Below are 11,149 nucleotides of genomic sequence, written 5' to 3'. Positions count from 1 at the left end.
AGTATGTGTGTGTATGAAAATTGCATACATAGCCATGAACTAAGCATGCGCTCAGAAGCAACTTGTTTGTTAAGGATTGAGGAAGGATGGATTGGTGTCACTTAGGCATTCACTTACAACTTTTCATATTAATATTATATAGATATGTATATAGATATATACATAATGAAAATTCATATTTAAATACAGTTCAAAATATGTCCTTTACATACATATTTTATCCTTTCTATCCTAAAATACACAGCAGCTTATGCTTTGTTGAGCTGAAAATGGTATCACAAAAATTGGAGAAGTGCCAAATCAGAATTGTGTAATTAAACCTACAGAATTCACGGCCACAACATGTGGTGGTGGCGGCAGCAGCAGCAGCCACAAGCTTAGACTGCTCAAAAAATAAAGACAAATTGCCTTTGATTAAGCAAAGCTATTTTTCTACGTAGTGGAGTATTCCTACGTTGTGTACTCTGACAATAGCTCTCCAGGGTTCCAAGCAGAAGCTCTTCTCCATTGCCTGCTTATACTGGAGTTAGCAGGGACCGAACCTGGGACTGGTGTGATGCAAAGCAGGTGCTCTACCATTGCACAAAGCGCCCTTGAACTTGGTTAGACAAATCCAACAGCTATGAGATGCAGCACAGCTAAATGGAACACCCATGTTCCAGGGCAGTATAGCCTCTGAATCTTGCTACCAGTATCAGGTAATAGGGGGAAAGGATGTTGCCCTCACGCCCTGCATATGGACACATGATAGAGGTGCACGGTATGGAGAAAAAAAAGGTTTTCTCCCTCTCTCATCTAACACTGGAACTTGGGGATCCTGAAATGAAACTTGGTGTTGGAATATTCCAGGGCAGACAAAAAAGGAACGACTTCTTCACACAGCACATGGAATTTGCTCTTCCGGAGGCAGTGGCAGCGCCAACTTTGGCTGGCTTTAAAAGAGGATTAGACAGATTCACCGAGGGTAAGGAGCTATCAGTGGCTCCTAACCACAATGGCTACGTTCTACCTCCACTGTCAGAGTCAGTGTGCCTCTGAATACCAGTTGCTGGCATTCACAAGTGGGGGGAACCTGCTCTTGCACTCAGGTCCTGCTTGTGGGCTTCCCATTGGGGCACCTGGCTGGCCCCTGTGAGAACCGGAGGCCGGGCTAGATGGGCCTTTGGCCTGGTCCAGCTGCAGGGCTCCTCTTACGCCCTTGTGCTTGTGAGCTTTCCAGGGGCTTGGCACTCCTGCGAGCCTGCGGGAGGCCCTGAGTTGCTGCTTTGTTTCCTCCCTAAACCATCCCAATTATTTCACTGATGAAATCCAGACAGGGTTTTTCTCCCACAAGGGCAGCGGAGGGTGTTGAGGGAGGAGGAGGAGGAAGGGCAGTCAACTGGCAGGCCGGCCGCAGGCTCAGGCATGTTTCTGGAACGTAGCTGTGGGGGGAAAGTTATTCATCACTTAATTCCTCCCTCGAGGTTTCTCGGCCTCCTTTTTCCCACCACCAGGCCTATTATTTCAGTCACTGAAGGTATCCGGTTTGGGCTGTCAGACTGGGAGGGGCCCACCTCCTCGGTGACACAGGGCACAATGCATGGGAAAAGTGTCAGCCCGCCCAGCCCGCACGCATGCCGCTTGCCTCACTGGAAACTCGCCTGCGGTGGGTTGTTCGTGTCATTACAACAGCTGCGCGCTGCCGACAGGCCGCCATAACCTCTCCCAACTTGCTGCGTCAGAAGGGGGGGTGTGGAGGAGAAGAGAGGGAGGGAGGTAAGCCAGAGGGTTTTTGGTAGGGACATTATGAAGTAGGGAAGGTGGAAGAAAAGGGCCTGTATAACTTCGTGCATTTGGACAGGCTACTGGGCCAATTTTGGGTTTTCTGGGTTTGTTTGGTTTGGGGTAGCAGTGGGGCAGGAATTTGCCTTGTAAACCAGGCTGTTTTTATTAAGAATGTAGGAAGAGCCTTACTGGATTGGGCCAATGGCCCTTCTGGTCCAGCATCCTGTTCTGACAGTGGCCAGCCAGATGCCCCAATAGGAAACCTTTAAGCAGAACTAGAGCACAATATCTCTCTTCCTACTTGCAATGATCAGTGATTGGCATTGGGAGGCGTACTGCCTCTGACAGCGGAGGCAGATGGAACATACCGGTAGATATCATAGCTAGTAGACATTGATAGCCTTATCCTCTATGAATTTCTCTGATTGATCCTCCTTTTTAAGAACATAAGAATAATCCTTTGGTTGTTTTCAGCTACGTCTTTCTCAGTGTAGGTGCACTGGAATTAATGGACCTAAACTTAGTCATGTTCTATTCTGGGTAAAACTTAATGCCATCCAATATCTCTGAAGGATGGGACTGAGGGCCTAAACATAGTATAACACTCATTAAACCTTACCAATACAGTACTTGGAGTTGCCTTTTACTGAGTCACATCATTCGTCCTTTTCCCAGCTGTGCCCCTGGAGAGCTAGTTTTTAGGGTGGTCACTTAAACATCACATTGCCCAAAAAAGAAAGGCAAAAATACAAAAGAGGACACAAATCTGCATATGCTAATTTATATGTATAGAAACAAATTTAGAAATGTTTGTTATCATTTAAACAGTAACACAGGAAGCTGCCCCATCTCCCCACCCCCCTTTTAATCAGTTTTAATATCAGGCAGAACACCCACTCATGCAGAGATACAGCATGAGCCTCCTTTCTGGATGGCACTTCTAGGTCCCATAAGCCTTTAGTCTGGGAATGCAGACGCTGTGGCCTTCCATATGCTGCCGGACTACAATTCCCACTATCCCTGACCACTGATCTCACTGGCTACTGCTGATGGGAGCTGTAGTCTAATAAACATCTGGATAGCACTGCAAGTTTCCCACTCCTGTTCAAAGCGTGTGTTCTCCCACTGAGCTTTGTATTTCACCACAGTGGGGAAGACTAACCAGGTGGTCTCTGTACTTCATGCTCAGACAGCTCAGACAACTAGCTAGATGCTAAACCATTTGTGGGCAACTTCAAGGCCCTGTTATCCCCTTGGAGCATCATTTTAAAAAGCCCTCTGTCCTCTGTTAAAGTAGACTACATGACCACCTTAGCCAAAGTAGACGTGGCACCATGGTTAGATCTCCCTGCAATATTTCCGAAATTTACCATGCAGGCACTTCTATTTAACAAAGTACAATTTTGCTGCGTATTATACAATTATAGAACTGTAGAGTTAGAAGGAACCTAAAGAGTTTTGTTGTGCAATTGCACAACGAAAGCTCTAGCAGCAATTAATTCTGTATCTTAAGATATACCTTCCACTCAAATGAAGACTAAACAGCAAAGGTTGCTCCGTGCAAGCTAACAGCTCAGAGGTTAAAGGCCAAGCTTTTTCAAAGCTGTCCTCCCCACTTAGAAGGTCCCTCCCCATCCCCTCTGCTTATAATTCTGGCCCCTGCAGCCTTTAGCCTTAGGATGTGAGGGGTAAGGTGGTGTGAGGTACTTCAGGCAAACGGTGCAGGTTTGAGAAGATGGCTTAAAGAGATCTGTTCTACCAGCTTTACCTGTATGAGCAGTGCCACTGTGGTGAACTTTGACCCAGCATAGATGAAAACTCATGCTCTGTGCTTTCTTTATATAAATGTGCTCGGCTTTTAGTTTGCCACTGCAGGTTCTGCAGCAAGATCACCTAATTTTTGCACCAGGTAAAGCAGAATTCCACAACCTGTGCACAATATGCAAATAAGAATTTGCATTGTTGCGCCTACTGCACTTGCTCTAATCATAGTGGAGATGTCACAGCTGAGTAATAAAAGCACCTGCTTTGTGTGTAGATAAGTAACTGGTTCGATCCCTGCCATCCCTATTTTAAAAGGATCAGAAAGCAGGTGATGAGGAAATACCTCTGCCTGACACCCTGGGGAGCTGCTGCCAGTCAGAGTACACATCAGGGAAGGATAACTGCAGAGGTATTTCCAAATGCGGCCCTCCAGGCATCTCTGTTTGACTCTCAGGACTCTCCTCAGACTGCACCCCACTTCCACAAGCCACATCCTCTTTGAGTGGTTTTGCCTGACTGAAATAGGTCCTCGAACTGTGAAATGCATCTTGCTTGGAAGGAAGATGGAGAAATGTAAGCTGTGTGTTTTGGAAACCCCTGAATTTTGCATGGTTGGAATGTAATCTGCTATATAAAGGCAAGAGTAACATCCATTGCTCTGCCTACTTTTACATCTGGCTCTGCCCACCACCAGTATGTAACCCCAAGAGGGCATGTGTCCTTCAGGCTCAAAAGGTTTCTCCACCCCTGAAGTAGACAACAGTTAACATGGAGAAATACTATTAGTTTTTATAAAGCAGACTTGTATTTTCATACGTTCACTCACTGACAGCCTCCTCTACTCCTGAAAGTCTGTAGTGCAATTCTATCCCTGAAACCTTAAGGACTGGAAACATGTCTCCACGTGCCTACAAACACAATCTTGATTAGTTGTTTACCCAGTACCTCATTCTACCTTTGTATGGCATACTGTCAGAATACACAACTTTATCCCTTATGTGCTGTAGTCTGTGGGAAATTTTCTCCTGCAAGTTCCAAAGATCTCAGAAGCCCGATTTGAAGTAACTTGAGACCAGGGCTTTTAGTTTGTCTGTGCCTGTTCTGTAGGATAGCATTCCTGCTAAGATATAACAGGTGACCAATATTTGCACTTTATGGAAACAATTGAAGACTTTTTTGTTGTTGTTCTGACGGGCTTTTGCATCTAGATGAATAGGTCTCTATGTCACAGATGTACACTTTGTCTTGTTTTTGTTTTGCTTTTAAATACGTCTGCTGTTTTGTGTGTGCCCTTAACTGTTTTCTTTGCTGTTTTTATTGTACATCACCTTGGAGCGATTGTATAGAAGGCAATTTATAAGTTTAATAATAGTAAAAGTGACATGATAGCAGTTTTTTTTTAAATTATGCGTGGCATGGAGACAGTGCATAGAGAAAAGTTTTTTCTTCCCTCTCTCATAACACTAGAACTCAGGGGCTTCCAATGAAGCTGAATGTTGGAAGGTTCCTGACAGATAAAAGAAAGTCCTTCTTCATGCAACGCATACAGCTGATGACCATTTTGTGTGGGCGTTCCACTCCTGGCCCCTACATGCATCGTCAGAGTGCATATAAGCCTGCCTTGGCCTGTTCTACCCTTTTAGTGACATATTTCGTGACTTTGGGGTCACTTCTACGCTTTGGGTTCAACGCTTTGTCTTTCAGATGCATGTTAATCGGTCATCGCCTGTAGTTAAATTACAGAACTTGCTGCCATGGGAGGCAGTGATGGCAGCCAACTTGGATGGCTTTAAAATATTGGACAAATGCATGGAGGAGAGGGCTATTGATGACTACTAGTCACAATAGCTATGCTCTGCCTCTGTCAACCTTCTGAATACCAGTTGCTGGAACCTGCAGGAGGAGAGAGTGGCCTTCTGCTTGGGTCCTGCTTGAGACTAGATAAGGTAAAAGGTAAAGGACCTCTGGACAGTTAAGTCCCGTCAAAGGCAATTATGGAGTTGCGCCACTCATCTTGCTTTCAGGCCGAGGGAGCTGGTGTTTGTCCACAGACAGCTTTCTGGGTCATGTGGCCAGCATGACTAAATTGCTTCTGGCGCAACGGGACACCGTGACAAAAGCCAGAGCGCACGGAAACACCATTTACCTTCCTTCTGCAGCGGTACCTATTTATCTACTTGCACTGGCATGCTTTTGAACTGATAGGTTGGCAGGAGCTCGTACAAAGCAACAGGAGCTCACCCCATTGTGGGGATTCGAACCACTGACCTTCTGATCAGCAAACCCAAGAGGCTCAGTGGTTTAGACCACATCACCACCCACGTCCCTTGCTTGAGACTAGACTGGCCTGATCCAGGATAGCTTTTCTTATGTTCTTACTCATCATACTCTCTTTGGATGGCTTTAAAGGACAATTTGATGAATTCCTAGAGGAGAAGGCAATTAATGGCTACTATGCATAAATGGATATGTTCCAGCTTCACTGTCAAGAGGCTGTAACTGGGATTCACAAGCAGGGAGAGTTGCACAAGTGCTTTTGAGCACTTGGTTGGCCATTATAAAAACAGGATGTGGGACTGGCTGGGATACATACCCACAAACACATAATATAATTTCCTCCTTCCACATATACATAGCTAGAACTTGAGACCCAAGGCTCTTGCTCAGGTGCTCCTGCCAAATGATGTGTCCTGGGTGGTGTCACAGCACACCCCTTAAAACACTCCCTATCAACTAAGGACATTCTGGCAGTTCCTCTTAAACAGGTCATTAGGCAGCTATAGCTTGAAGCTACCTGACTCCCAGTCCACAAGTTCAAGGACGTTAAGGGGTCTGCAGAGCGTCAATCCCATCCTCAATTATTCTACCACCTTCCAAACTGATCCTTGCACATAACAGGCTTAACAAGTTAACTGTATAACCCCTAAAGAAGCTCCATGCAAAATTATTTTTGTAATACAGAACATATTCTCCATGGGTGTCTGCAAGGGAAAGGGGTCTTTTCAGTAGTCTCAATGGAATGCTCTCCCCAGACAGCAGAGGTGAAACGAAGCTTTATTTCACCCAGGGCAAAGACCCAGTTTGGCACCACGCACACACATTTGCACACACACACACACACAGGTTAGTGATTACATATATTTACTGAAGTTTTCAGGCACCAGGCCTGTTGGCAGACCAACTCTGCGTTACGAAGATGTCTGCAAGCAAGACATAAAGGCTGGCAACATCAACCCCACCGTGTGGGAATGCCTTGCAGATGACCACAGTGCCTGGAGACAGAGGAGAAATGGCTGCTGGGAGGGGCACAGAGAGAAGAAACGCCATGGTGCATCTGCAGCAGCCCAACTGGATGCCTTCATCTGCCCCAGCTGCAAGCCAACAACAATTTCACATCTGTGAAACTGCCAGTGCTGTTGTGTGAGTGTGCTATACTGATTTTACCCTGTTGCTAGCTTTATGCTGTTAGATCTTGTGATTTTATTGTTTTATTGATGGCTTCAACGTTTATTGTAAGCCATCCTGGGAAATTTCCGTTATTGCTCAGCCTAAAAATCAAACTAAATAAGGGGTTTCCCCCCAACATTATTCCTGCTCAGAGTCAGTCCACTGAAATTAATAGACATAAGCTAGTCATGTCCATCATTTCTGTGGCACTAATGTTGGATACAAACCACAGTAAACTGGGAATCAGAACCCAAAAGCTGGAATGTAGAGTTAGAAGGGACCCCAAGGGTCATCTAGTCCAACCCCTGCAATGCAGGAATCTCAACTGAAGCACCCCCAACAGATGGCCATCCAACCTCTGTTCAAAAACCTCCACTTTGCGAGGACCACTGTCAAACATGTTGCCAACGTCCATTCTTCTCAGAGTAGACCCACTGAAAGTAATGCCCAGGGTTAGGCTTAACTTGGGACAATTAACATCAATGGGTCTACACTGAGTAGGGCTAGCATTGGTGACAGCCCTATATCTCTATGAATTGGGTAACCCCACTCTCTATTCCTGCCCACACGCATTAGAAACAAATCTGTCAAGGACCTCCTTAATTCGAATACATTAAACATGATAATGTGATGTCAACTTCCGTTTGCTCTTCCCGGAGAGGATCGGTGCTGACAGGCCTTCTCATGCCCATCGCTGGCTGCCCTTGAGTCGTCTTCCAAACCCTGATATATTTTTTTTGCCTGTTCCCTCATCCCTTCCTCTAAACCTCCTCTCCATTTCCTCTCTTCTCCTCTCCACTTAGCATCATCAGCCATTTGGACAGAATGTCGAAAGCTGCTTTGGGGCGTTTGTTGTGAAAGGGGACAGGAGCCAAGGAATGGGAACTATATCCGTAAAAGGATGCCAAGTTTAATACAGTTGTCGTTTTTTCAGCAGATCCGAATGGAGGGTGCATTGGGTTATTGCCTGTTGAGTTGACTGGTGCTTGCCAGTGGCCGTGGGTGGGAGTGGGCAGGGAACAACACAACAACTTAATTCCTCTGCCGCTGCACCATCAAGGGAGAAAAGCAATATATCAGAGGTGGCAGACACAATGGCAATTGCAGTGCTTTTCAGTTGCAGGGGCACCACAGAAACCAAATGTATCCTTGCCCAAAGTACCCTGAGCAATAGTTTAATAGTAGATCACCTACTTGCAGGAAAGGCCACAGCTCAGTGGTAGAACATCTGCTTTGCCTGCAGAGGGTCCCAGGTAGACAAACTGAGCTACTGGTCTGACTCGCTATAAAGTAGCATCCTATGTTTCTGCATCTTAAGGTAAGGGCCATAGCTCAGTGGTGCAGCAGCTGCTTTGCATGCATAAGGTATCAGTTTTAATCCCCAGCAACTCCAGGTAGAGCTAGAATGTCCCCTGCCTGAAGCCGTGGAAAACTGCTGCCAGTCAGTGTGGACAGATGAGCCAAGGGTCTGATAAGAAAGCTTCCTATGTCCCTTGGCATGCAAAAATCCCAGGTTCAATCTCTGACATTTACATGATTTAAATAAAGGACCAGGTAGGTAGCAGGCCCCTGAGAAGAGCTGCCAGCATGAGCAGACAACACTGAGCTAGGTGGACCAATAATCTCACCTGGACTAAGATGGTCTATTGTTTTCAAACATGTACCGTAGGGCTCCTTGCACATTTATTAAGGTCTCTGCAATAAGAGTCAAGGCCAGCAGTATAATGAACCATGCTGAACCACGTGGCTAGATCAGAAGGGAAAGAGGATTCTGCACATATAGTGGGTGGGCGGGCAGTTGGGAGCAAAGTTGAAGAATTGTTACTTGAAGGGGAAATCCTCCACCATTCCTCTAATCCTGGTCCACTGCTCTGACCACCACACCAGCTACACACCATGCTCATTAAGCATTCATCCCTGATTTGCTGGCATAAAGCTTACGTGGAGGTTTAGACTATATCCAGTCTTTATTGAGCATGCGTTTTGATTTGCACACGGGGAAGTTATACAGCAATGAGCATTCATTCCAATTTTCTTGCAGTGTGTTTATAGGTCTTCCTATTAGTCATTCATTCACCCCACAAATTCCAATGCATTTTCCTGTCACTTTCCAAACTGCAAACACCATCATTTATTTATTTATTTAAGTGGATTTCTTGTGCTCGGATGACACGTTAAACAACAAAGTTCCAGTATGTGTTTTAATCCCTTGTAACGAAACAGTGTCAGTCTGGAGACATGCGATCACAAAATCATGAGACAATCTAAACATCAACAATGCAGGACTAGTAATAAAATAAAATAAAATCACCACTGAAGCATTTATCTGGGGTGAATCCAGCACACCCCTCTGGATCTTGGTGCCTCATTCATGACCCACCCTCTCAGAATACCTTCTTACCTTGCCTTCCCAGAAGTGATTTGTACCATGTCATACTGCTTGGGATGAAGAGATGAAGCAAAAAGTGGTGGTGTTGGTGGGGAACCCTCCCCAAACCTTTCCTCTTTGAAGCGACAGTGAGTTCACTTATTGGAAGAATTGCTGCTGCTGCAGCAGCTGCTTTGGTTCGAAAAGGATTTCTGTGGGAGAGAAGAAGAAAAATGCAACAGGGAGAGGTTATTCCTATCACTTTATTTTCAGGGCATACCCTCCAACGGGTCACAACCATGCCGTACATTTAAAGTATTCTTATACGGTACCGCTTTAAAAGCCACATTCCCCCCCAAAGTATCATGGGAGCTGTTTCTTCATCACAGAGCTACAATTCCCAGGATTCTTTGTAGGGGACGTCATCAACGTCAAAGTAGTATTAAGAGCATTCTCGGGAAGATGTCAGAAGATGCTTTTTTAAAACAAAACAAAAAAGTGAAGAAGAGATAGTTTGCACATATGGAAGACCACCTTCTTCCACATTGTCCTGCGCATACTAATAATCAACAGGTGGGACCCTCTTCGTGGTCCCCACACAGGATGAAATACAGTAGCGGCTCCACACATGTGAAACTCCCTTCCTATTAAGGTACATCTGGGTCCATCTCTTTATAATGTTAGACTTCTAGTTAAGATGAACTTTTTTCCAGCAAATATTTGGAGGAGGAGAGACCCGATTTGATAAGCACGTTTTTATTTATTTTAATTGCATTTATATCTGACCTTTCTCTCTCCAAGAAGCTCTTTCCCTCCTTGTTTAACCCTCACCCCACAACAACCCTGTGAGGTACGTTAGGTTGAGAGGCAATGACTGGCCCATGGTCACTGAATGAGTTGTGGGTTTTTTTTCATTTAGGCAAGCCTACCCAGATATGTATGTATGTGGTTTTATTTTAATACGTATGTTTTTTAACTGCTGATTTTATTTCTAAAGTGTGTTTTTTAGATTTAACTTTTTTTTACTGCAGACCTTTATGGGTAAGTTTAATGCATATTTTATCCCTTAGAAGCATTTTTAATGATTAAGCAATATACAAATTCCATTAAGTAAAAAAAACAATAAATAGCGTACACCCACAGGAAGGAAAGCACCCGCCTGCAGGGCCCCTTAATTTGTAGTGGTGGTTTGAGCTTGGAAATAATAAGGTGTGGGTCTTCCAGCTTTTAGCCTTACAAAAGTGCTGGCTCTGCAGCTCAAGCTTTGATACTTTGACGACCACCTTCTCTGCAAATGCAGCGGGGCAGCAGGCAGGATTTGACACTGACCTCTCCCTGTTCCTGCCATGGTGAATTCCTAACAAGCCAAAACAGCCCGATCCTGTGCAAAGTTAAGCACATCTAAGTCCATTGAAATCAATGCACTTTCAGCTGGCCTAACTGTGCACAGGCCTGCCTCCTTAAGAAGCTGCAAATATTTCTTCAACGTTTCCTGCTTGAATTTCGCTAGGTCGTTCAACTCCTGTCAAACAAGATGAGCTATGACTTCCAGGGACATGCTGGCAGGGCCCTTTCCCATGGCAGAACAAGAAGAGGGGGAGCCCTCTTTCTTTTAACATCTGAAACAAAAGACTGTTTGTATCAAATTTCATCCTGGGATTTCCTTGTTTTAATCTGCCAGATCTTGAAACTGTTAAGCTCACTAACAGATACCCCTGGAGAATGGAGGTGGGGTGGGGGGGTGGGCTAGAGTTGCTTTCAAAATGTAGAGCTTGGAAAGTATGAAAATTTAACCCGGAGGGTGGG

The sequence above is a fragment of the Podarcis melisellensis genome, assembly GCF_964234715.1.
Source record: "Podarcis melisellensis genome assembly, chromosome: 8".
Taxonomy (NCBI): domain Eukaryota; kingdom Metazoa; phylum Chordata; class Lepidosauria; order Squamata; family Lacertidae; genus Podarcis; species Podarcis melisellensis.
This window is presented reverse-complemented; position numbering follows the sequence as displayed.